A 27,771-nucleotide genomic window follows, 5' to 3' on the forward strand; every position below is an offset into this window, starting at 1 on the left:
ATGTGGGCTGACCCAGCCTCAGCACTTTGCCCCTGCCAGCCCATGTGGCTGGTCACATCCTCAGAGTCCATCTGGAGCAGCACAGTGAGGATAAAGCAGCAGGGCCTGGAGACAGAGTGTGGGGGGAGGGGTGGGGGTGGCCCTACCAGGGAAGGGCAGAGGATAGCCAATCCTCCTTCCCAACCACACATCCAGCCACATCCAGCCTCAGGGCCTGTGCAGGTGGGAAAGACCATGTCCCAGTTCCTCTGGGGACAGAGTGAATCACCCCGGAGAATACAGCATAGAGAGGGAATGTCCCAGAACTGCCAGCACTGACCCCTGGCTCGGGAGCATACCTGGCCACCTCTCTGCCCCCCCCCACTGGGATTCCCCATGCCACCCAACCCCTCCAGTGTCTAGGTGAGCAGACACTGTGGAGTGGTTCTGGGGGCCGAGCTCATCCACTTTCCAGTAGAAGGAAGCAGGTTGACACTCCAGAGGCCCGCCTGCCCCGTGTGTGTTGGGGGGATCTGTCCTGGGACTTTCAGAGCAAATGCGGCCTTAGGTGCTCTGTGCAATGTTGTGTGTGGTGAGTTACAGAGTAGCAGCTCAGGCCTAGGGGGGTATCCCCTGGCCAGGCGACAGGTCACAGTTATCCCCAACCAAGCTCAGTGGTGGTGGGGAGGAGGCCCTACTGAAGGAGAAAGAGCACCCCAGAGCCCAGGCTATGGTCCCGGGCAGAGGACTCCAAAGAGGAGGCTGAGAAATAGAGGTGAAAAGCCAGGGTGCTCACTCAGCATGCTAGGGCATCTCCGTAGGCCAGAACCCTGGCTTTTCTTGTGCTCCATCTCTCAGGTGAAAGTCAACAGACACAGCTTCAGGGTGTAGCTGCAAACCACCCAACCCACATCTTATAACAAAAGACGCACAAGACTTCACAAAAGAGGGCCTGCTCAGTGGGCACAGCACAGGACCCACCCCTGAGCTGAGGGGATGCTACTCTCTCTATAACAAAATGCACCCATCTTTCTCCTCGAGGACACCCAGGACATGTGTTTGCAGACAGAATCAAGTGTGGTGTCTCTGGAACATGTGAGAGTGATGTGCACCTAGGGAGGACAGGGAGGGGAGTGAGGGGGGTGTCCTGTGGTCTGGGCCAGTCCACCAACTCCCAGGTAGATTGTGTGTGTGTGTGTGGGGGGTGGACAGGAATGCCCTGGCATGCTGACAGCTAAGAGGGTACCCAAGCCTGTACCCAAAACCCTCCCTCTTTTTCTACCACCTCTTCCACAGGCCCAGAGCTGGGGTTCTGGTTGCAGAAGAGGGGCTTCTCCAAGCATTTGGGTGCAGAGACCCATCTGGGAGTTTGGGAGGAAGCCAGAGCTCTCCCTTCTATGGAGTACCCACAGCTTTCTGGAGACTTCTGACAGCCTGAGGCCCCTGCTCCCTGCTCCCAGGACTCTGAGTTGGGGAGTGGAAAGTCAGAACTCAAGAACCACATTTCATGAGGCATCAGGGCCCCCATCAAATGCAGCTGGAGGAGTGAAGAGGAACTCGTGAGGAGGGGAGATAGAAGAGGAGGGACAGAAGAGGTTTGGGGGTACAGCAGGGGGTATGGGGATGCTGAAGGTGAGTGGGACAGCACATGGCTGAACTCACAGAAGAGGCACAGAGCTCTGTGCCAGCCCAGGCCACCTCCTGAGGCCACAGCCCCCAGACCCAGTGAAGACCTAGCCAGGCAGGTTCCCCAGTACCTCCCCTCCCCCAGCACAGAAGCCCTATTCAAGGGCAGCCAGCACCGCACCGGCTCTCAGGCCCCCTTGTCTCCCAGTGGGTCCTCCAGAACAAAGCCACTTTCAGCTAGGCTCAGCCCTTGACATGCCACAGATCACGGGGGGGGGGGGGGGGGGGGCACACACACATATTCCCTCAACCTGGAGGCGTGACTACTGGCAGGAGGGGAAGGGACAGAAGGAAGAAGGTGTGGGGAACCAGAGGGTGTGAGAGCAGCAGGAGAGTGTCTCCCACATTCTGTCCTCCTGAGGGAAGGTAATAGTGAGGGGAATGAACACCCCACTGTGCACACACGCACTCCATTGCAAATAGACAAGTCCAGGCAAAGCCTCCTGCATCCATTCCAGATGACCGCTGTGTCCTGTTTGTTATATATTGGCATTTCACAAGAATATACCATATGTGGGCCTGGCAGATAGCTCACTCTGTAGGGTGTATGCCCAAGGCCCTGGGGACCAGATGCTTGAGAGTTCAATGCTCTATCCACTGCGCCACCTCCCAGACCACTTCTTTTCTTAATTTCTTTCTTTCTTTCTTTCTTTTTAATATTTTATTTATTTGACAGAGAGAAATCAAGAAGGAAGGGGGAGACAGAGGAGAGAGATTAAGAGATACCTGAAGCATTGCTTCACCACTCATAATGCTTCCCCCCTGTAGGTGGGGGCTGGAGGCTTGAATCTGGGTCCTTGCACACAGTAACTTGTCTGCTCAACCAGGAGTGCCACCGCCCAACCTCCTCTTTTTCTATCTAAAATTGTAAAAGAATGGTCCAGCCAGCCAGAGAGCAGTGGAGTCACACACCACGGAAACCACAGAGAGGATGAAGCAGAGAATAACGAGTCTGTACAACCCAACAGCACAGAAAGGAGGCTCAGACCCTGGGTGTGTGTGTGGGGGGGATAACAACAGGATTTATCCCCTTTAGGGGTGCAGGAGCACAGAGATGCGCGCACACAGGTCTGTCCCGGGACACACACAGGTACAGCCCACAGTGTGAGCTGCCATGTCCACAGGCGTGCTCCAGGGCAGCCCCTGCCCCAATCCCCTGCACTGTGCACATGGGACCAATCTCCACTCCACTCCTAGGGCAGTGGAGAAAGACACTCAGACCCAGCCTCCCAGCCTGCCTTCCCACCCAACGTCTGAGGGGTGCAGGCAGGAGCATGTCCTCAAAAGGAACAAAAGCTTAGGGCCTCTTAATGCACTTCAAGATCCTGGGCATTGAGAGGAGCCATCATCAGGTAATCATCCTAGGGCCTCAGGCTCAACAAGTATGATCCAGTAAACTCCCAAGTCAGCATCTAAACAAAATACTATGGCGGTAGGATAGAACCTGCTTTGACCTGCACAGAGCCCAGGTTCAAATCCGGGCCCCACTCATGCTGGAGGAAGCTTTGGTGTCTCTCCCTCTCCCTGAGCCCACGCTCCATTCCTTGCCTTCTTTTCCTCTCCTTCTTTTAGAAAAAGTCAGCCAGATCTCTGAAGCCCCAGTGACAACAATGACAAGAAAAGAAGAACACTCAGGCTGGAGAGACAGCTCACTGGCCAGGGGAACCTTGACCTGCATTTGGCTCAGGTTTGAGCTCTGGCACCATGTGTGAAAAAGTGGCCTGCAACAGTGAAATCGCACACACATGAGGTCCCAGCTCCATAAGCATAAAAGAAACAAAAAGATTCCAGTAGGGAGCAAAATACTTTTTATCTTATTAGTAATCTAACATTGATTGAGATATTATTTAATATTTATAATAATTTAATATTTACACATAATTCCACACCATTCCTACCACCGCAGAGTTCTGTGTCCCATCCCCTCCACTGGAAACTGAAGTAGTTATCCCAAGGTCACAGATATGGATTGACTATTATTTCTATAACTATCTATCTGTATTTATATGTATCTACTCAATTTTTCCTATGGTCCTGCCTTCTCTTCCTTTCTAAGTCACGCCTACCCCTAGTACTATTTCTGAATGTCCTTCCTCTGTGAAAGACTTCTTTCTTTTTTTCTTTCCTTTTCTTTTTTTTTTTTCCTGCCAGTGTTATCACTGGGGCTCAATGCCCCACTATGAATCCACTGCTCCTGGCAGCCAATTTTTTCCTCTTTTTTTTTTTATTGTTGTAGTTATTGTTGTTAGATAGGACAGAGAGAAATGGAGAGAGGAGGGGAAGACAGAGAGGGGAGAGAAAATCAGACACCTGCAGACCTGCTTCACCACCTGTGAAGCGACTCCCCTGCAGGTGGGGAGCCAGGGGCTCGAACCGGGATCCTTACACCGGTCCTTGTGCTTGCGCCACCTGCGCTTAACCCACTGCGCTACCTCCCGACTCCCTTTTCCTCTTTTTTTTTTCCATTTTATTTGCTAGGACAGAGAGAAAATGATACGGGAAAGGATGCTAGAGAGGGAGAAGAAAAGACACCTGCAGATCTGCTTGACCACTCATGAAGCGTCCCTGCTGCAGGTAGAGATTGGGGCTTGAACCCAGGTCTTTGTACATAATACTATGTGCACTTAGCAGAGTGCACCACTGCCTGGCCTCCATGAATGACTTATTTATTTATTTATTTGCCTCCAGGGTAATTTCTGAGGTTTGGTGCTTGCACTATGAATCCACTGTTCCTGGAGGCCATTTTTCCCATTTTATTGCCTATGTTGTTACCCTTGTTGTTATTATTATTGTTGTCATTGCTGTTGTTGGGTAGGACAGAGATAAATCGAGAGAGACAGGGAAGACAGAGGGGGGAAAGACAGACAGACACATGCAGACCTGCTTCACTACTTGTGAAGTGACCGCCTGCAGGTGGGGAGCAAGGGTATCGAACTGGGATACTTGTGCCGGTCCTTGCTCTTGGCACCATGTGCGCTTAACCCGCTGCAATGAAAGACTTCTTAAAGCCAACATTGAAAGCACCCTCATGCTTGAATTGCTCAGCAGAGGTTGTTCCACCAGAGTTATCAATGACAAGTCAGCAATGGCTGGGGACATATCTGCCTTGAACCCAGACCCCCTGGGGGTCCAGATGGGGAAGGGCTGCAAAGACCTCAAAGGGGGCTTTTTGAGCAAGGGTTGCATGGAGAGAGGGTCACCTTGAATTGAGAGTTTGAGAAGGCATTGGGAACAAGATTGAAGGCTGACCCTTTTACATACACCCCCTTCAATGTCTGCTTTTCTGTCCCCGTATCTTATTCTCATGACACAACGCCTTTCTCAGCACATCCTGTTTTTCTGCCCTGGTCACCCCAATGTATGTCTCTCATTCTCATGCCCTGTCTTCATCATATTTGCCCAACCAAGGATAAATGTCATCATCTGCAAGGAAGTGGTCCCAGTCATAGGAGAGATGACTTGCAAAATAAATCAGAAATAAACATGGTGGAAAAGCATGGAAAATGCTAAGTAGCACCTATCAAAATACCAAAACCTTTGCAGCACTGCAGTCAGTCCAGCCTCTGACAATCACAGCCCAGTGCTCAGAAAGACTCTTATTAACTAAAAACCAAGCCTCACGGGGCCGGACAGTGGCATACCCAGCTGGCCATGCGCAAGGACCCAGATTTGAGAGGGGCTCCCCACCTGCAGGGGGAACATTTCATGAGCAGTGAAGCAGGTCTACAGGTGTCTTTCTCTATCCCCGCCCCTCCACTCTCAATTTCTCTCTCTGTCCAAAAACAAAAGGGGGAGGACCAGGCAGTAGCGCAGCGGTTAAGCACACATGGCATGAAGACCAGCACAGGGATCCCTATTCAAGCCCGCAGCTCCCCACTTGCAGGGGTTCGCTTCACACGCCGTGAAACAGCTGTAGGTGTCTATCTTTCTCTCCCTCTCTGTTTTCCCTTTATTCTCTTGATTTCTCTCTGTCCTGTGCAATAACAACAATAACTACAATGACAACAAGGGCAACAAAAAAGGGGAAAAAATGGCTTCCAGGAGCAATGGATTCTTAGTGTAGGCACCCAGCCCCAGCAATAACCCTGGAGGCAAAAAAAACAAGCCTCAAATCAAGTCAGCCCAGAGTTCCATGAGGAGGCTCTGTTTCCCCATTTTGTCCCTCACCTTCATATATATATATGCTCTGGTGTGGGCAGTGGGTCTGGGGAGAAGACAGTCTAGCGCAGGTTGGTGAAGAGGGGCTTGGGCTGCAGGAGGGAGTGGTGTGCAGACCCCCATCCTGGGGGGTGAGAGACTATACCCAGTGTCAGCAACTATTCTGCAAGCCATTACTTTCCCAGTAAGATGGTATTTTATTTTTTTAATGTTGGGGTGCAAATTAAAGTCTCTCTTTGTTTTTTTTAAAAAATATTTATTTATTTCCTTTTTGTTGCCCTTGTTGTGTTTTTTTTTTATTGTTGTAGCTATTGTTGTTGATATTGTCGTCATTGGTTAGGACAGAGAGAAATGGAGAGTGGAGGGGAAGACAGAGAGGGGGAGAGAAAGATAGACACCTGCAGACCTGCTTCACCGCCTGTGAAGCGACTCCCCCGCAGGTGGAGAGCAGGTGGGGAGCCAGGGGCTTGAACCGGAATCCTTATGCCAGTCCTTGTGCTTTGTGCCATGTGTGCTTAGCCCGCTGAGCTACTGCCCGACTCCCAAAGTCTCTCTTTCTAAGGAGCTCTTCTTCCTTTGCTGCTCTGTTATACTACCTTGCAAACCAGCTGCATGATTGCCTTCATAAATGCCAGGTTTTCTCTGCCTGCTGTCCCTCTATGGCCAGTGTGTGTCCAATAAGCTCCCTGATCCACTGGCACCTCTCTCTCTCTCTCTCTCTCTCTCTCTCTCTCTCCTGAGCTGTCAACTCTCTCTTGCCTGAGCTGTCAATCAAGGGAGTCCCTGACTGGGGGAAGGGACCTTGGTTCTAAGGGTCTATAGAAATAAGGGAGGCACACAGCAGTACAAGTTTGGGAAAAGTCTGCTTCTTGTTTTATGATTCAGAAAGAAAGAAAATGGGGGAGGAGGAAAAGAAAGGAAGAAAGATAGGAAGGAAGGAAGAAAAGGGGGAGGAATAAAGAGAGGGAGAGAGAAGTGTATGTGTTCTATGAAATTTCTGTGGAAGCAGATTCCAGATTGCTCCCAGTCCCGGTCACTCCAGGGATAAGAAGTTGTTGGATTTAGTCATTTCAGGAATGCGCCTCTCACCCCCCACTGCTGTCACTCCTGCCCCTTTCTTTGTCCCCAGAGGCCAGGACCTCAGGAGAGGGAGCCACCTCAGAGCTGACTGGCCACACTCTGGAGATGGTGTGCTCATGAGGAGGTGTGGCCCTGAGGGCACTGGGACAAGAGTATAGAACCAACCACCCATGTAAGGATCCTGGTTCCAACCCCCGGCTCCCCATCTGCAGGGGGGTCGCTTTACAAGTGGTAAAGCAGGTCTGCAGGTGTCTTTCTCTCCCCCTCTCTGTCTTCCCCTCCTCTATTTCTCTCTGTCCTATCCAGCAACAATGACAGCAATAACAACAACAATAATAACAAAAAGGGCAAAAAAAAAAAAAAAAAAGAGTACAGACCCTTCCTGCTCACCCTCTGGAGAAACTGTCCATACTACCACCACACACCCCCCCCCTGGCACACACACACTCCCCTACTGTTTCCCTGTCCCTCTGCAGGACAGGGCCATCAGACATCCCCTCCTCCTCCCAACTAGGGAGAGCTAGGAGTGCCCCCTACCCCAGCGCCATCGGAAGGAAGGTCCTCTTCCTGGAAGCATTAGCACCTTGCCAGGGCTACTGTCGCTCAGCCTGGGGGGTGGGAGGGTTGGAGGCTCTAATCCACTAGTATCCCCAACGATCAGCCTCACTCTCACCTCTCCCACTGCTTCTCCACCCAAGAGCCCCCCCCCCCCCCCCCCGTAACCCCCCAGCACCGCCATTTTCACAGCAATAAAAGAACCATAAAGAGAGCAGCATGTGGCCCCAGGCTTGGGACTCCCCAGAGCTGATTGCAGGAGGCCTAATGACGCTATAAATTAAGGGGCTTTCGGGGGATGCCCACCATTATGACCTTTAATAAGATTGCTTTTACAACCGCCGACAGTAAATCACACTGGCGCCCCGCCCACAGGCCGAGGCCCCCAGGACTCCTGCGAATTTCATTAGCTGCTCTTTATTGGGTTTCTGGCGAGCTCGGTTGCTTTGTAAATCTCAAATTAAAGGCTCTGAACCGCAAAAGCAAATCCGGAGATGTTCCCCTCAGCTTCCGATCCGTCACTGCAGAAAGCAAGTGAAGGAGCCTGGCCACAGGTCAATTGCGGAGGGGAGTCAGGGCCAGTGTGGGGGTATCCCCCCAAATGCCCCCCCTCCCGCATCACCCCAAGGCTGCACACTCCACCGGGTGTAAAGGGGATGGTTCCCTGAGGCCTCCCGCCAGGGACCAGACTGGGTGGTCTTTGTTCCACAGCCCCAGTCTCTCCGGGGGGGCTGATACAGCCCAGCTGGAGTCCCAGAGCTCAGATCACCCCATTTTGCTTCTTGGGGTTCAGTACTGCCACCCCAGAATACACCCTTCTGGAGAGTGTGCAAACACCTTTCCTGAGGTGCCCTTGTTGGAAGAGCTAATGGTCACCACCCTCCCCCAGCATCTTTGCAGCCAGGGTCAGAACTGGGGGTAGGTGCACCCCAAACTCCAAGCTGGAAGGAGCAAGGGAAAAGACCCAGCTATCAGGGACACAGAGAACAGCCATCCCAGGCCCTCGCCCTAGGGTCCCAGAAGAAGGGATGGGGATGGAGAGAAAGTGAAATAAAATGGGAGCTGGGATGATGGAATCATAATTCAGCAGAAGATTCTCCTGCCTGAGCCTTTGAGGTTCCAGATTTAATCCCCAGTAGGGCTCTGGATAAAATAATAATAATAGGGGACTGGTTGGTAGTGCAGCGGGTTAAGTGACATGGCACGCAAAGTGCAAGGATCTGCCTAAGGATCCGGGTTTGAGCCCCCAGCTCCCCATCTGCAAAGGGATCACTTCACAAACGGTGAAGCAGGTCTGCAGGTGTCTTTCTCTCCTCTCTGTCTTCCCCTCCTCTCTCTCGATATCTCTCTGCCCTATCCAACAACAACAGCTATAACAACAACCACAACAAGGGCAACAAAATGGGAAAAATAGCCTCCAACAACAGTAACAACAAAACCACAACAAGGGCAACAAAATGGAAAAAATAGCCTCCAGGAGCAGTGGTTACTTAGCTCAGCGCAGGCACCGAGTCCCAGCAATAACCCTGGAGGCAAAATAATTATAATAATGATAATAAGGCTGGGAAGATAGTATAGTGGTTCTGCAAAAGACTCTCCTACCTGGGGTTCTGAGTTTCTGAGGTTCTGAGGTCTCAGATACAATCTTCAGCGCTACCAGAGCTGAGCAGGACTCTGTGATCTATCATCTTTCTGTTTATCATCTAGGTCTCTCAGTAAATAAATACATAAATACTTGGAACAAGAAAGAATGCTGCCTGAAGCTCTAAGGTCCCAGGTTCATTCCCCAGCACCACCATAAGCCAGAGCTTAACTGGACTCTGGAAAGTGGAGGGGAGGCCTTCTCGGGGTCCCAAACAGCTCTGTCTGCTGTCCTGTACTGTGGGGCTCCAGAGTCACCGCCCCTCACCACACATGAGGGCTGACTCATGTTTCAGGCCTCCTGGGCCCCTTAGTGTGACTCTGCTAAGCTCACTGAAACCCACATTTGTGCTGCCTCCAGCTTCCAGCCCCCAGGGGACCTTGGGGACAGGGCACCATAGTCAGTGCTTAAGATGGGAGTAGGGAGTGACACAGCCCAGGGGCCACCCTGGAGGGGAGTGCTGCCTGCTCTCAGGTGGTCAAGAAAGGTCAGGTGCAGGGGTCGGGCGGTGGTGCAGTGGGTTAAGCGCATGTGGCGCAAAGCGCAGGGACTGGCGTTAAGGATCCCGGTTTGAGCCCCCGGCTCCCCACCTGCAGGGGAATGGCTTCACAGGCAGTGAAGCAGGTCTGCAGGTGTCTATCTTTCTCTCCCCTTCTCTGTCTTCCCCTCCTCTCTCCATTTCTCTCTGTCCTATCCAACAATGAATTGCGTCAACAAGGGCAATAATAACCACAACGAAGCTACAACAAGGGCAACAAAAGGGGGAAAAAATGGCCTCCAGGAGCGGTGGATTCATGGTGCAGGCACGGAGCCCAGCAATAACCCTGGAGAGGGAAGGGGGAGATACAGAGGGAGCAAGACAGAGAGACACCTGCAGCCCTGCTTCACCACTCGTGAAGTTTCCCCCTGCAGGTGGGGACCAGGGGCTTGAACCTGGGTCCTTGTGTACTGTGATGTGAGCACTTAACCAGGTGCACCACCACCTGCCCCCCTCAGCCTGCTTTTCATTACAGAGCCAGGGAGGAGAGGGTACAGTGAAGACCCAAGGGCCATACATACCTGTCCCTAGACTAACCTCCACACTGCATCTGTGCATTCTTGGCACCACTGCACTAGGGGAAGCTCCAGCACTGTGGTGTCTCTCCCTGAATGAAATGCAACTTGGGAGCCATGAGGTCACACTTGCACAAGGCCAAACTCTGCAGAAAGACAGAGGGGGGTGGAAGGAAAAGGGGACCAGGTAGTGGAACACCTGGCTGCGCACACAGGTTACCCTGCACAAGGACCCCAGTGTAAGCCCTCACTTCCCACTTGCAGAGAAGAGACTTAATGAACAGAGGAGCAGTGCTGCAGATGAGGGGGGGTGAAGCAAGAAAGCTGTGTGTACAGGGGTGAGACTGGTCAGAAAGGTGGCTCAGGGTCTAGGAAGCACATCCTCACATTGCCCATGGTCCAGGACAGTCCCCTCCCAGAGGTGACAACTGGGAAAGGAAGCCATTGGCTGGCAAGGGAGGGGCATACCTTTCCTGGGCCCCTCCTTTCCTGGCCTTGCCATCATGGGGGCCAACCAGCCTGCTTTCTGTTTAGCACCCAACTTTCAGGTCACCTGCTTCCCCACAGCCACTTGCCTGCCCACCATCCCTGAATGTTAAGGTGAGAAAGGACCCCAGATACCTGAGGGCTGATGTCATAGGAACAACTGCTAGGCCCCTCTTCAGGGGACACAGGGAATGTAGAGGACATGGGGACAGAGGGGTACAGGAGACACAGAGGCTATAGGGGACAGAATGACACAGGGAACATAGAGGAGGGGCTGGGAGATGGTTCATGTGGGAAGCACATACCTCACCATGCACAGGGATTTGGGTTTGAGTCCTGATACTACATGGGTGATGGAGCAATGCTTCAATATCTCTCTGTATCTCTGTCTTCTCTGTCTCTTGTGAATATTCAGAGGTTGCTTGGAAGTTTGCCTGGTAGAGAACACTCTGCTATATCTGGATCACCAGCAAGGGGGGGGGGCTCCCTATGTGGAGGAGTGGGCCTGTGGTGTCTTTCCCTCTCTGTCTCTCACAGAGTAAAGACTATACAGTATACACTATACTACCAGGGGAGGCCACCTCTGGGTGCTGGACTCACTCCCTGTGATGACCTGTAAAAGTGGGGGCTCTGGAGGATTCTGGGAGGGGGGCTCTAGAAAGAGCTCTGAAGAGGTTGTGAGAGAGGGGCTCTTAGAAGGTCCTGAGGGGGGCTGTGGTAGGGACTCTGAGGGGGACTCTGGGGAGTATAAGGGGGGACCAGGAAGGTTGTGAGGGGGGCTGTGAGGAGGGCCTGGGAGTGTTCTGGGGGGGGGTGCTTCATGAGTGCCTCCTGGTCACAGAGGACACCACATGCAGACAGACTCAAGACACCCAGAGATGGACCCTCCATTGTCCCCCGAGAGGAAGTCTCATCACCTCCCTCTTCCAGGTGGCTCAAAGTGGCACATGCCCAGAGCTGGGCCTGCTGTACAATCACCCAGCCCAGCACCCACTGAGTGAGACACCTGGGAGGGAGGGACAAACGGTTCCTGGAGCCTGGGGCTGCTCTGTTAGGACACCAGGTGACCCAGGGCAGAGAGCCAGGGGCCCAGAGAACATTCTAGAGCAGTTGTTCAGCAGGAAGCAGACCCACAAAGCAGGCACTATTTCTTAAGTGGTGGGGGGAGCTGGTGTGGGACACCCTCTCCTCCCTAGGCAGGGAAACTGTCAGCTCCCCAATGTGAGGACAGCAGCACCTGGGGCCTTTCTGGATTTTAACCCCAGGGTTGGGGAGAGAGAGGGAGGGAAGGAGAGTTTAGCCTGTGGGCCACCATCTCCAGGTCTGGCCTGGGGGCTGCTCTCTCCACCCTGCCCCACCCCTCCAGGGGAGTCCACACTTCCCCCAGCCCCTCCTGGGACCACCAGGCACCCCTGTTTGAGGGACTCCTGCACTTCAGCCCCAGGATCCATGCTGCTGTCTAGGGGCAATGCCAGCAAGGACAGGGCTGGGGTGGGACGGGCTCTGTGCACAGAGTGGCGTCCAGCTCTGGCCAGACACTGCCTGCCAGGCATCTCCAGGGAGCTGGTGGGGCCTGAGCAGGCCATTCTCCCAAGGAGTGTGGTCTGAGGCAGAGAACAAAGTCCTGGAGCCAGGACTCAGCTGTGCCAGGACCGAGCAGGCACAGTTGCTGAGGCCCCCTCTTCTCCCTCTCAGCCTTTCTGATGCTTCCTGTTCTAGAATATTCTCCTGCAGGGGTGCAGCTGAGCTGGGCACTAGTCCTGGATGGTGGAGGTGGGGCAGATAATCTCCTGGAGTGAACCGCCAGCCCCACTGGGAGAAGTGGGGGGCTGCCCTGCAGAGGTTGTGAGCATGAAGTCTCAGAATCCTACAGGGGATAGATGCCCTGGCCTGGTGACAGCTCGTGAGAACCCAGGGACTCATCACATCCCAGTGGCCAGCTGGACAGGTGGGGAGTTTCTCTCTCTTGCTGACCCCTGATTCTCCCTCCCTCCCTATAGAAACTCCAAGTCCTGGGGGTCACGTTGTAGCGCAGAGGGTTAAGCGCACATGGCGCAAAGCACAAGGACAGGCGTAAGGATACCAGTTTGAGCCCCCAGACCCCCACCTGCAGGGGGGTCCTCTTCACAGGTAGTGAAGCAAGTCTGCAGGTGTCTGTCTTTCTCCATCTCTCTCTGTCCTATCTGGCAACAACAACATCAATAACAACAACAATAATAATAACCACAACAATGATAAAAACAAGGGCAACCAAAAAAAGGAAAATAAATAAATAATTTTTTTTAAAAAGAAAGAAACTCCAAGTCCTGCACTGACGATGAAATGCTTTGTGACCCATGCGTGTGCCATCTGCTCAGACCACCAGCACCTGAGCAAGCTCCTCCCCCCGCCCCAGCTCTGCGGTTAGCAGCAGTATTCACAAGTCCCTGGCCTTCATTAGCAAGGATCAGAAACCCTCAGGGCTAGAATTGGAGTCTCTTCACAAAGTCCCCAGCCAGAGATCACTGCTATTCACCTCCTTTTACAATGTGAAATAAACACTCAGGAGAGAAGCTTCTGAGGAAGGCCAGGGCTTGCTGTGTGAGCCCCAGGCCTCGGGCTCAGTGTAAACCTGGACCTGGGCAGACCATGGCTAGGATTTATCTGGCTCAGCCTATTCAATTTTTTGTCAAAGTCCAGATGAGTGTCCAGTTCCCTCTGTTCACATGCGTGGACATGGAAAGTGGAGTTTCACCTGTGGGCAGAGAGCACCTGCTGGCATGTGGTTCAAACAGGAAAGGCAGCCCAGGGCCCCCCTCCCAGACTCAGTTGCCTGCTGCCCAGGGACACGAGGACCAGGGGACATGGGCCTTTTCCTCTGCGGCCCCTCCATGGAGCCTGGCTCTGGGGGTGCTGGTGGTGTGGACAGAGGAGTCTGTCCTCATACCCAGCTGCCATCTCTGCAACCTGAAGGGCTGGAAAGTGCCAGAAGCCTTCAGGGCGGCAGGCTGGGGCTCCAGGAGCTGGGGGTAGATACTGGGTGCCCGTCACGTCACTTGGACATATCTTTGGCAGGTGCTCTGAGGGAAACAGGAGTGCCCCACCCACTCTGCCTTCTTGGGATGAAAGCTCGAACGCTGCCTGGAAGATTCATCTGGAAGGCCACACTGCCTACTGCCTAGACCATGGGGCCTAGGGATGCTGGCTCATGGCCTTCCTGGCTGCTCCCAGGCTGCTCTCAGAAGACCAGAGACATAGCCCCCCAGTCCCCTCAGGGCCCCCCAGAGCCAAGGAGACAGAGGGGTGGGATAGGGGGTGGGGAGGTATCTGGGGAAAAGTGGCTTGCTGCTCTCTCATCTGCTCTGGCTCAAGATGGGAGATGGGTTAGGAGAGTGGAGAAGGAGGTGAGAGCTTGAGGAGATGGAGGCTTGGAGGGATGAGGAGATGGGGGTTGGGGATGGGGGTGGGGGATGGGGTGATATGGAGTCAAGGAAGGGGGATAGAGGGATGAAAGGTTGGGGTGATGGGAGGTTGGGAAATGGGATGGGTTAGGAAGGGAGATGGGGAGGTGAAGGTGTGGGGGGATGGGGAGATGGAGGTTGAGAGATGGGAAGTTGGAGGATGGGACAATGGGGGCTAGGGCAATAGAGGGATGGAGTGGGGAGACGGTGCCATGAGGTGGGATGGGGTAGAAGGGGGTGGTCATCCACGTCTGAACAGAATGTAACAGCTGAGCTTAGAGGTGGGGTGATGGCAAGATAGCAGGTGCCACTGGTGGTGGCCAACTCAGGGCAGCCACCCTGCCAGAGCTATTTTGGGTGCTTGGTCTGGCAAGCTGCCTTTCTTTTTATGGAGATGGGGCAAGGTCCCTGGTAGTCAAGAGGATTTGTCCGAGGTCTGCTGGGAACAATGACAGAGCCAGAGCTAGCACTCCAGAGTGCAGGGCTGGGAGGTAGAGTCCTTCTCCCTCCTGCTCAGCTTCAGCCCACAAAGGGGCAGCCCCATCAGGGCCTGGGCTCCCAGTGCACCCATCTGCCCACAGCCTGGACAGGTCTCAGACACATACAGCAGGGCCGGGCTCCCGCCTCTCATGCCATACACATACACAGTACACACCTGTGTACACAAGCATGTACCCACACACAACATACACAACTTATGTCCATTTGCACATGCATATGCCTATGGGCACATGGATGTGTGCACGCAATAGGGTGCCCCAGATATGGTCCTCCCTGACAAGACCTGTGAGAAAGAGTCCGGAAATAATATATTCTTAAAATAAATAACAACACATAGCTGTTGGTAAAGAAAACAAAGGTAAACTTTTACTAAAAAGAAAATGAGAAAACCAGGCTAGTGGGAGGAAAGAGATCTACTTCTCAAATACCGCCACCGCCCCCCCTTCTCTCCCTCAATCATTTAGTTTTTCTCTCCTCCTCCCTGCAGAGCATTGTTCATCTCTGGCTGATGGTGAAGCTGGGGGTTGAACCTGAGACCCTGAAGGCATGAGAGACCTTTATAGAACCATTATGCTGTCTCCCCACCATTTTTTCTCTCTTCTTGTCTCTGTGTAGAACTTCAGGTTCTGGTAAGTAGAAAAATAAAGCCAGGTGTTATCAGTGTGAACTCTTGCTCTCTTCCGACAGATACAATAGTGAATGCCCATGGATATCCAGACTACAGTAAATACCCATAAGCATTCAAACTGCAGTCAACTAGAATCTCTCCCCACAAGTGGTGACAGGTATAAATTATGATCTCGGGGGGCCCAGTGGTAGAGCATCAGGTTAAGCGCATGTGGCGCAAAGCACAAGGACTGACATAAGGATCCCGTTGGAGCCCCCGGCTCCCCACCTGCAGGGGAGTCACTTCACAGGCGGTGAAGCAGGTCTGCAGGTGTCTTTCTCTCCCCTCTCTATCTTCCCCTCCTCTCTCAGTTTCTCTCTGTCCTATCCAACAACAATGACAACAATAATATTAACAACAGCATAGACAACAAGGGCAACAAAAGGGAAAAAGTGGCCTCCAGGAGCAGTGGATTCATAGTGCAGTCACCGAGCCCCAGCAAAAACTCTAGAAGCAAAAAAAAAAAAAATTATGATCTCAGTTTTGCTGTTGTTTGTTTGTCTGTTTTTTGCCTCTGGAGTTATCACTGTACCTTGGTGACAGCACTACAAATCCACTGTTCCTGTGGCCATTTTCCACTTTATTCTATGGGAGAGAGTGAAACTGAGAAAGTAGGGGGAGGGAGAGAGGGAGAAAGAAAGACAGACATGCTTGTGAAGCATCCCCCCTTCAGGTGGGGATGTGCACTTAACCCGGTGCACTACCACCCAGCCCCCTACAATCTCTTTCTTTTTTTTTAATTTATAAAATGAAAGTATTGGCAAAACCATAGGATAAGAGGGTACAACTCCACACAATTCCCCACCAGAACTCTGTATCCAGTCCCCCCACCCCTTGATAACTTTCCTATTCTTTATCCCTCTGGGAGTATGGACCAAGGATCGTTATGGGGTGCAGAAGGTAGAAAGTCTGGCTTCTGTAATTGCTTCTCCACTGAACATGGGGGTTGACAGGAGGTGTACTCCCAGCCTGTCTCTCTCTTTCCCTAGTGGGGTAGGGATCTGGGGATGTGGGGCTCCACGACACATTGGTGGGGTCATCTGCCCACTGAAGTCAGGTTGGTGTCATGGAACCTGGTGGCTGAAAAAGAGTTAAGATATAAAGCAGAACAAATTGTTGACTAGTCATGAACCTAAAGGCAAGAATATTTCAGATGAAGATTTGTGGTCTCCATTTTGGAAAAAGCTAGTACGTCTATTTTAGATATATTCCAAGGGGCCCATGACCCTACTAGGAAACATGCCGAGGTGGTGCTGGTTGGATTAATTGGGTTGGGATCAGCAGGTGCAGTATCAGTTGGTATGCATTTGAAGAAGCATGCAGGAAAGTGAGCCTCACCCTAAGCGGTTTCAGGACTGGGAGAAATATGGGCTTTATAGAGAAAGGAGAAGGTTCCTGCTGTCTTAGGGTTTAAGAAGGCAATAGTTTAGTTATAGCTATACCCAAATTATTTGGCAATTGGGTTAATTTTAAAAATCTCATTGTTAGGATTTGCTGTGGCATACAAGACCTCACCATAATTTATGCCCTTTTATGTTTTTTACATATATTTGTATTTTATAAAGAAACACCATCAGTTGCTTCTGTTCTCCCTGGTCTAAGCTTTTAGGTGATTTAATATTTCAAAGAACCAGTCATTATTAGAAATGTATTAACAGGGAGCCAGGTGGTGGCACAGTTGGTTAAGCGCACATGGCGGAAAGCGCACAAGCGCACAGACCAGCATCAGGATCCCAGTTTGAGCCCCCGGATCCCCACCTGCAGGGGGTTCGCTTCACAGGCGGTGAAGCAGGTCTGCAGGTGTCTATCTTTCTTTCCTCCTCTCTGTCTTCCCCTCCTCTCTCCATTTCTCTCTGTCCTATCCAACAACGACGACAGCAATAACAACAACAATAATGACAATAAACAAGGGCAACAAAAGGGGGGAAATGAATGAATGAATGAATAAAGTTTATTTTAAAAAATAAATGTATTAACAATTTGAGTCCACTGTTAAGATTCAATCTGGGGGGAGAATACAGGTCCTGGATAAGGATGACAGAGGACATAGTGGGGGTTGTATTGTTATGTGGAAAACCGAGAAATGTTATGGATGTACAAACTATTGTATTTACTGTCTATTATAAAACATTAATCCCCCAATAAAGGGAAAAAAACTTTTTACAACTTAAAAACAAAAATAACTCAAGTCTATCTAGATGAATTAAATACCTTAGCAATATAGAAGAAAAAAAATTCAATCTGATTGCCAGTAGGGTCATGGCAGCTATTGCCCATTGCAATATGCCCAGGATCATGGCGGCTATTGCCTATACAGGGACAGTGGGCTATCAAAGCCCAGCAGCACCGTTTATAGCCACATGATGAAAACCATGTGGGCTGGCTTCGTCCCCTGTGACTCCACAAAGGGCAAGGGGGACCACACAGGAGGGGGAACCCTGAACCCAGCCAAAGGACAGGGCCCCAGAGGTAGGCGTCTGATGGGGAGAGGAGCACACTAGTACATACACACATACACACATACACGTATACACACTCACACCAGCACTCACACTGGAGACATTGTCCAGCAATTCAGAACCGAGACCCAGAAGGAAAGTCAGAGACACTGGTCACTCAGCTAGGGTCACATGGCTGGACAGACAGGTGGACAGACAGACAGTACATAGCAACTGGATGAGTGGGTGATGACAGATATGGATGATGAGAGGTGAGAGAATAACGAGAGGTGATTGACAAACTGTAGACTGCTCTGTGGAAGATGGATGATACATCCAGACATACATAATTGATTGACAGATAGGCAGATGTGTGATAGATGGATAATGGGCAGATAAATAGGTAGATGGATGATAGCTGACTGCTATACAGATGGAAGGGTAGGTATGTAGGTAGATAAATGATAAATGATAGGCAGTAGAGAGGCGGGTAGATGATAGGTATTTTCATACATAATAAATGTATGAAGGGGGTCGGGCGGTGGCGCAGTGGGTTAAGCGCATGTGGCGCAAAGCGCAGGAACCGGCTTAAGGATCCCGGTTCGAGCCCCCGGCTCCCCACCTGCAGGGGAGTCGCTTCACAGGCGGTGAAGCAGGTCTGCAGGTGTCTATCTTTCTCTCCTCCTCTCTGTCTTCCCCTCCTCTCTCCATTTCTCTCTGTCCTATCCAACAACGAATTGCATCAACAAGGGCAATAATAATAACCACAACGAAGCTACAACAAGGGCAACAAAAGGGGGGAAAAATAAATAAATAAATGTATGAAATGGAGACATAGATAGATGGTATATAGGTAGATACATGAGTGGATAATACAGACAGAGGGTGAGTGGAGACAGCATGATGGCTATGCAAAGAGACCCTCATGCCTGAGGCTCCTAAGTCCCAGGCTCAATCCCCTGCACCACCATAAGCCAAAGCTGAGCAGTGCTCTGGTAAACAAAATAATAATAATAATAAATAAACTTTAAAAAAAGATGATACAGACATATTGGAGGGACAATTGATAAAGGTCCTATTTATTTGATAACTCCTAGTAGAAAGTCCCAGACAATACTTTTAGTCCACCTGAATGTTAGCTATTGGGCTCAGGCAAAAATTACTAAAGTCATAGGCCTCTCACAACATACCTAAAATAAACTTCCTAGATTCTTTCCACACGAAGACCCCAAGTTTTATCTGTTCTATTCTTACCTTTGAGTTCCCGTTTATTAAACATTTTTTTAATTTTTTTGTTCTTTTTAAAAAATATTTATTTATTCCCTGTGTTGCTTTTGTTGTTTTATTGTTGTAGTTATTATTGTTATTGATGTTGTCATTGTTGGATAGGACAGAGAGAAATGGAGAGAGATGGGGAAGACAGAGAGGGACAAAGAGTCACTTCACCACCTGTGAAGTGACTCCCCTGCAGGTGGGGAGCCGGGGGCTCGAACTGGGATCCTTACAACAGGTCCTTGGGCTTTACACCATATGTACTTAACCCGCTGAGCTACCACCCGACTCCCCATTAGACATTTTTGTCCTGCTTTATATCTTACTGCCTTTCAGCCACCACATTGCAGATGCTACCATGAATGCCATCCTGAACTCCCTGGGCAGACAACTTCACCAATATGTTCTCCAGAGCCCTACCCCACTAGGGAAAGACAGAAAGCTGGGGGTATGGATCAACCCACCCATGTCCATGTCCAGCAGAGAAGCAATTACATAAGCCAGAACTCCCACTTTCTGTACCCCATAAAAATTTTTAGTTCATAGTCCCAGAGGGTTAAAGAATAGAGACGTTTTCAGCAGAGATGATGGGACACAGAACTCTGCTGGTAGAAACTGTGTGGAATTGTACCCCTGTTATTTTACAATCTTGTTAATCATTATTAAGTCACTAATAAAAAAAATTTAAATAAAAGCACAACTGGATTATGTTGACCTGTGCACTTGACTCCTCCATGCCCCTCCCCCCTACCATCACCAGCAACCACACTGGGGACCCCTCCCTTGTGCTGCAGATGGACCCTCTCAGGAGATCAGGCTCAGCATCTGCTTTGGGCAGGTCTGCATTGAGTGACCTCGAGCACCAGTGCCAGCACTGATAGAAGCCGGCTCTCAGACATGCGAGTCCTGAGCTTGTCGGCCATTTTTAAGAACCTCTGGTCCCTGACAGTATTCTGTGAGAAATTCTGAAAATATGCTCAACTAGTCTAAAATTTCTTTCCTAAATGCATGATCCTTGCACCTTCCCCAGAGCTCACTGGTTGCTCTTCTTCCCACCCTGGTGAGGTTTCTATGATCGGTGGAGCCTCAGGCTACCCAGAAACCACAAAGCGTCCTTGTGGTAGGAGGCGTGGTTTCCCATGGCCTGACAGTGTTATCAGACTCTCAAGCTCAGAAAGTCTCACACCAAGGCTTTAATGCAGGAAACAGGGTTTGTTTAATGCTGGAAAGCTCAGTGGATTCATGTCCAAAAAAATAGCCCCAAGCACAGTGGGTCTGGCCCTTCTATACAGTTATCATCTTTCCCATAGTAACTCATAGCAACAGAGACCACAGGTTGGTTTATTTCTTTGTTGTTGTTGTTGTTTCTTTTCTGTAGAAAGAGTACAATCTGGGTTATCAGCAGACTTTGAGGAAGAGGTAGTAGATTCTAAGGCTCCTGACAAGGCCACTGGATGACAGCAGAAAGCCCTGTTTGTGCTGAGAGGAGGGGAAGACTGCCTGAAATTTTCTTCAACTCAGACATTAATCCTTCCTTGCCTCAGTAGCTGAACCCTTGGTACAAACTGTATTTTGTGGGTGCCTGCCTATTCCTCACCCCACCCCAGGCAGACCAGCCAGGGTGGGGAGTCATTCAGGAAAGGAGGGCCTCTGGTACTGGCAGGGTCACATGTGAGTGCTCAGTCAGCCTTCACCAGGCCCCTCTTGCCAGGTCCCCAGAGCCAAGCTCAGGCATCCTTCATCTGCTGCTGGGCCTCTACGGTGGTGTAGCATAAGCCAAGTCTGAGCTCCTGGGACTTCCCAGGGACACTGTCTGCCCCTACATATCCCAGCCTCTGGTTGCTCCTTGCCAGCCCAGCTGGCCCTGTCTGAGCAGGAGCAATCCAGGTAGGCCGCCTGGAGGAGGTGTAACATACCAGAGATGCTGAAGGCAGAGTTGTGCACACAGCCCAAGCACACCTGACAGCCAAGAAATGGCAGGACCCAAAACTGTCTTCCCTGCAGAGCTGCCATGGTCTGCCAGGGAGACAAGCAGAACTGTGGGTGTGACCGGGCAGCCAGCCTCCAGCCCCAGCCTCACTCCCTCACTCTGGGCCAGCCAGCTCAGCCCTGCAGCCTCCATGCTCCAGTTTGTTTCGCTTGCTTTCGCTAAATCAGACTTTATCAGACAGTTTTACTGTCGGCCGTTAAGGCTGCGAGTGTTTGTGTAGCAGTAAACACCTGGGACCCGGGAGGAGCTGTAAACATCTGCCTGCACCCAGCAGGCATCCATGGAGGCTGAGGCAGCAGGGGCAGGAGGAGGAGGTCAGAGGGTGGGCGAGGCGGTCAGGAGAGGGAGGGGGTGGTGGGGGAGTGGACACAGGCACTGGAGAGTACGGGCAGGACCCAGGCAGCACCCAGCAGCACCCAGTGGCCAGCACCAGGCTCAGTCCCAGCCAGTGCTGGGAGGTGGGGTTAGTGGAAGGGTCCCCCACACTACCTGCAGGCATGGCACACAGCTCCTTGCTCCCCCGCCACACAGACACACAGAAGTATAGCAGAAAGGGCTGATTTCATGGTCTGGGAGGTGGCTCAGTCATAAAGCTCTGGACTCTCAAGCATGAGGTCCTGAGTTCAATCTCTGGCAGCACATGTGCCAGAGTGATGTCTGGTTCTTTCTCTCTCCTCCTATCTTCCTCATTAATAAATAAAATCTTTTAAAAAATTTCTTTTAAAAAGAAAGAAAGGGCTGATTCCTGAGGGGTCCTGGGCACACCCCTGGTAGGCCTTTCCACAGGGTTCACCCGAAAGCAGAGTGAAGTTCACAGGGCCATCCCTGCCAGGGTCACGGGGCTCAAGGCCAAGGAGTCCAAGGTCACAAGTCCCAAGATCACATGGTTCAAGAGCCTAAGGTCATGGTGTTTAAGGCCAAGGAGTCCAAGGGCTCAGAGCCCAGGGTCACAGGTTCAAGTCCTTGGTCTCAGAGCACCTGAGGAAAAGACCTGGGATCTGAGGTCACCCATGTGACCTCCAAGTTCTCTGGAAGCTCCTCCTGCCTGGTGGAGGGTGGAATGGGGGGGAGGGAGAAGAAGGATGGAGGTGGGTGGCGATGAGGTGGGGTGGCTGTGGGGCAGATGGTGCTGGGAGTAAGGGGATGGTGGTGGGGGTATGAGAGATGGGGACAGAGTGGTGTTGGTGAAAGGGGGATGAAGATAAAAGATTGAGGAATGGAAGATGGGGAAATGGGGGATAGGGAAAGGAGATGGGGTGGTGGTGAGTCACAGTTGTGCTGGGGGACAGAGGGTTGGGGATGGGACATGGGTGGGGTGGGGATGGGGCAGAGTGGTGCTGGGGGTGGGGGGCATGGGAGGATGGGGAGGGATGGTAGTAGGGGTTTTGGGGGGATCTGTCACAGTCTGTGAGAAAATTCCAGAGCAGAAGGCTGAGGGAGATTTTTCTACCCACTGTCATTACAATCTGGTTTTGAGGAGAAAAATGCCTTTTCTGAAAGGAAAAGTGTAATTAGAGATCATCGCACTATCTCCCCAGAATCATTCTCCTCCTCGTCGGTGGGACAGGATTGAGGGAAGCCTCCATGGAGTCTGAGAAAGGAAGTGGGGTGCCTGCCAGACCCTTCCAGACCCCCTTCTCCACCCACTCCTAGGTTTTCCTCTCTTTTCAGTGGAGGGTGATTTAACACAATGAAACTGTGGAAGTCACTGCATTGCAGCTGGTCAGGCTGCTCTCAGGAGCCCCGCTAAGGAGCAGGAGGCCCAGAACCCCACACTGGCCCCCTGGTACAAGCACCTTCTCTACCCCACACCCTAGAGCTCATCTGATCGGCTCTGAGGCATGCTGCTCAGGTTCAGACAGTACAGCATGGTGGCCCCGAGAAGGACTTGCATGCCTGCCCACACGACACCCCTGCTCCTTCGTCTTGTCTTCGGCTGTGCTGTGCTGTGCAGCACCACCTGGGAATGACAGTCCTTCCTCCTCCTGTACAGGCTCTCTTCTCTCCTCCCCTCTTTTCTTTTTCCTTCTTCCTCTAGCGTTTGCCCTTCTTCCGTAACCAGTCAACAGCGTCAGGTTGAGCCTGATGGAAAGTTTCGAGACCTCCTTTGAATCTGGAGAGGTGGCAGTCGTTGACTATGTGGGTCATAGTCTGTCTGTAGCCGCAGGGGCAGTTCGGGTCGTCTCTGGCTCCCCAGCGATGGAACATAGCGGCGCACCGGCCATGGCCTGTTCGATAGCGATTGAGGAGGGCCCAATCATAACATGCTAGGTCAAAGCCGGGTGGACGCCTACAGGGGTCTGTGATGAGGTGTTTGTTCTTTACCTCAGCTGACTGCCAACTCTGTTTCCAAGAGACTGGAACAGAGAAGTTCAATGTAGGCGTAGGGGACCAGACTGGGTGACGAGACGTCAAGTGTTGGACAGGGTGGGCGAAGATATCCGCGTATATTGGCAGGTCCGGTCGAGCGTAGACGTGGGAAATGAACTTAGATGATGCCGCATCCCGACGAATATCTGGCGGGGCGATGTTGCTAAGAACTGGCAGCCATGGAACCGGGGTGGAACGGATGGTTCCAGAAATTATCCTCATGGAGGAATATAATTTGGAATCGACCAAGTGGACATGGGGGCTACGGAACCATACTGGGGCACAGTATTCTGCAGTGGAATAGCATAATGCCAGAGATGATGATCTTTTTTCTAATCTTTTTCCACCAGGGTTATTTCTGGGGCTCAATGCCTGCACAACAAATCTACCGCTTCCCTCTTTTCCCTTCTAACTTGATGGAGATAGAGAGAAATAGAGCAATGGGGGGCTGGGGGGAGAGGGAGAGAGAAAGGGAGACACCTTGCAGCACTGCTTCATCACTCCTGAAGCTTCCCCCCTGCAGGTAGGGCCAGAGACTTGAATCTAGGTCCTCACTGATGGTAACATGTGTGCTTTCTTGGGTGAACCACTGCCACCCTCACTTATAGGTCTTCAATGTCTCCTTCCTGACAGGTATGTGTATATATATATATATATATATATTTTTTTTTTAACAAGAATGGCAAAGATTTTTCTTCTTACAAATCACAGCGAGTTCAATGAAGAAAAAAGGTGCACTGCATTTGAAAAGTGTTTTCCTTCAATCTTTGGAGCTGAGGAAGGTTGGCAGAGGGAAGGGGAGGTTGACAAAGAAGGCAGCACAGAGCCAGTGGGGGGGGGGGGCAGGAGGTTGGAGGAGGGAGTGTGTGCATGTGCCCCAGCAAATGGGAGAGCACATGTGAGGGACCCAAAGGAGCAGAAAGACAGGGAGGGCAACTAGGGGCTCAGATTACATGGCCTGCAGTTGGGGGGCTCGCTCGTCCATGACCAAGACCCTATTTCTACACATTTAACAGAGAATAAATAACATTTCCAAATGCATTGTAAATGTCTTCAGATTTGAGGGCAAAGAAGAAGAAGAAGAAAAAAAAAAAGCATTTCCTCGCTCTCACTGTGTAAATCAACGTGCTTTTTAAAGTATAAGCTCAGTCTTCTGAGAGCTTGCCATAGAAATGCCCAGAGCCGGGAGTCAGGCGGTAGCACAGTGGGTTAAGTACATGTGGCGCAAAGCGCAAGGACTGAAGTAAGGATCCCTGTCCAAGCCCCCAGCTCCCCACCTGCAGAGGAGTCGTTTCACAGGCAGTGAAGCAGGTCTGCAGGTGTCTATCTTTCTCTCCTCCTCTCTGTCTTCCTCTCCTCTCTCCATTCTCTCTGTCCTATCCAACAACAAGGACAGCAATAACAACAACAATAAAAAAAGTACAACAAGGGCAACAAAAGGGAAAATAAATAAATAAATATAAAGAAAGAAGACTATTCAGAGACCGAGAGGCAGCTTACCCAGTAGAGTACACACCCTGATGTGTCTGAGGTTCTAGGTTTGAACCCTGGCACAACATGGAAACACCATGGATGACACAGGGGGACCTCCATGGATGGTGGACAGAGCTGTGATGTCTCTCCCCCACCCTCTAAAAAAATAACAGAAAACTGGCCCAGGAGGTCACCTAATGGTACTGTGTGTGGGCAAGGCCCCCTAGTTCATGCAACACCACCAGAAAGACAGACAAATGGTAGACAGATGATAGAAAGACATCAAATGGTAGATAGATAGGTGATAGAAGGGTGGCCGATAGATTATTGCTTGATGGACAGAGAACCCCCCAGCTGACCACCTCGAGGTCCACTGCCAGCATGTCCACCCTGGAGCTGAGCCTGAGGTGCCCACCAGCCCTGTCTTTGCAGACTGAATGTACAAGGCAAGGGACACCCCCAAACACCACAATGCTGGTCCCTTTGGGTCCAGCCCCTTGGTGTCCCTCAGGAGAGGCTCCCTCCCTCAACCCCCTACACAGCTGTCCTAGAGGAGGGTAGGTCCTGCCAGCAGGTGGGGAGTAGCCCCCTGTGGACTCTGACTGCTGTCTTTTGAGGGGGAGGTAGCAGGGAGGGGTCTTCTGCAGTTGCAAGGCTGGGCCCTTGAGATCACAGGAGTTCCAGAGTTCTGAGCACTGAGCCACCACCCTCCACCAAGAAAGTGGGTGCACAGAGCCTGGGGTTGTGGGGGGAGGGGGCACCTGGCTTGCAGCCCTTCTGGGTTCCAGAAGCTCTGAGATCCAGATGTTTTCAGCACCCTGGTTGGGGGGGCACCAGTGTTGAAGTACACACTTCAACAGGCACCAGCTGGACATAAGCCCCTGCACCACATGAGAGCACCACAGGCAGCACTGGGGAAGCTCCAAGGATGGTGGTGCACAGGACAGGGATGCCAATCCCTCTCCCTCATAAAAGAATGAAAAATCAGCCCAGAGTGATCACTCAGCAGTGGTGTCACGTGCACAAGACTCTGGGTTCACTCCCCAATATCAATCAGCCAATAACCAAGGGACTATAGTCTCCTCTGTGGCTTATGTAAAGAGTAGATGAGTGAGGGGCAGTAATGCACCCAGTTGAATGCACGTTACTATCTGCAAGCACCCAGGTTCAAGCCCCCACTCCCTACCTGTGGGGTGGGGGGGTGGGGGGGGGACTCAGTGCTGGCACTAAGCCCAAGCGATAACCGTGGTGGCAATAAAAAATAAAATAAGAGTGACAAGACACTGCATGAATGGGCTTAGTAGGACCCTTGTTACCCACTGTCCCCTAGGATAGGAGAAGGTGCTTCATTGAGTCAGAGGCTCCCCCAGAAAGTGAGCCCAGAAATAGGACTGAGGTCAACACTCACCCCCCCCCCCATTGCCCCCTCCCTGTCTCCTTCCCTGGGCCAGGCTGCAAAGCTGAGTGCCCTTCCCTCTCCAGACCCAACTTCCCTCATGGCCCAAGCTTGCTCTGTCCTCCTCCTCCAGTCCAGAGTCCACACCACCCCCCTCCTCTCTCCCACCCCTCACCCTTGCCACTTTTGGGGTGCCTCATCAGAGCCCTGAGCTGAAACCAGAGTCCACCTATGACCACAGCTCCTTGACCTCAGTAGGATTTCTCCCTCTTTCTTTCATTATTGCTTTTCTTCCTTCCTTCCTTTGTTTGTTTATTTTTGCAGAGCTAGAGTTTCACACAAGTGTGAGCTCTGTGTTTCCACTCAGATAGAGATACAGAGGGAGAGACACCACAGTCCCAGAGCTGCTCCTGGTGCCTTAGCACATCCCTTGCGGTGCTGAGGCTTGACCTGAGCCAGGAACCTGGCAAGGCAGATGCCCTCCCCAGTGAGCGAGTTCTCTGGCCCTGCTCCTTTCCTCTGCACATCACTGAACTGAGGCCCCTGTCACCCTCTTTTTTAGCCCATGACTATCAGCTCTCACAGGGCAGGAGGACCAGCTGTGGGGGGGCTAGGGGACTCTCTTGGGCTCAGTCTGTCACCTGGTGGGTGGCTGACCCATCCTGGATAGTTTATCTCCAGGGACTTGCTTTGGAACCACCCCCCCACTCCACCCCACCCCACCCCCCAGGCCAGGTAGAATCTCACCTTCTCCCCAGACACCAGTCAAAAATCTCCAAGGCCTGTCCTCTCCTGCTGAGCTATCTGGCGCCCAGTACTTACTCATTCTGTGAGTGAGAGGCCTGATAGGGTCAGGTTACCCCAAACTCACACCTCACCCTGAGCTTGGTCCCCTCCAGGCACCTGTCCAAGCCCCACCTGTGCCACAGCTGGCCTGGAGGGCCCTGGTCACCAGCTCTGCTCCCCTCCCACGAGTCCTAGGTCCTAACCAGGCCACCCCACCTCTCCCTCCTTCCCATCAGCCCTCAAACCCCCTTGTTTTGGAGCTGGTAGCTCCCCCAACCCCAAGTCCCTTCAGCTGGCTGCTCTGGCAGCTAGGGTTCCTGCATGTCCACTCAGCCCTGTCCTTCCCCCAAAGTCCCCTCCCCCCAGATCCTAGCCATCCAGGACACAGTGGCTCCAGGGCCCCAGGCCAGGTGAGCCCAGAGGTCAGGGGGGCTGCCCAGCAGAGAGCTGGGCCAGGCTCCAGCTCCCTGTCCTCAGGGCCTCCAGGCCCCTCGCTGCACCCCAGTGGAAGACCCCCTGAGTGTTGAGGTGTGCAGGGTCCTCAAGAGAGCCCTCAAGGGGTTGGAGCTGTTGGGAAGGTGATGGTGGCCAGGCCCTCATGCAGGACCACATGGCTGGCAAAAGACCCCCCCCCCCCCCCCCCCCCCCGCCAACTGCAGAGCAGGGGAAGCTACCTCAGGGGTCCATCCCCCCAGGAAATACTCCCCCCCTTTCCCTGTGTCTGGGTTCAGGGAGGAGGGAGGGGTGAGGGGTGAGGGGTCGGCAGGGGCCGGCAGCTCCAGAGAAATCTGACACCGGG

The 27,771-nt window shown here is 52.0% G+C and overlaps 1 long non-coding RNA gene across 1 annotated transcript; it reads right to left on the bottom strand.

Moving 5' to 3' along the window:
- Positions 1-27,771, bottom strand: LOC132537645 (uncharacterized). Its single transcript, XR_009549105.1, has 3 exons — positions 27,647-27,771; positions 26,934-27,013; positions 1-105 (listed from the first exon to the last, which is right to left on the bottom strand). It is a non-coding gene; the product is annotated as an uncharacterized LOC132537645 (long non-coding RNA).

The sequence above is a fragment of the Erinaceus europaeus genome, chromosome 3 (genome assembly GCF_950295315.1).
Source record: "Erinaceus europaeus chromosome 3, mEriEur2.1, whole genome shotgun sequence".
Lineage (NCBI taxonomy): Eukaryota > Metazoa > Chordata > Mammalia > Eulipotyphla > Erinaceidae > Erinaceus > Erinaceus europaeus.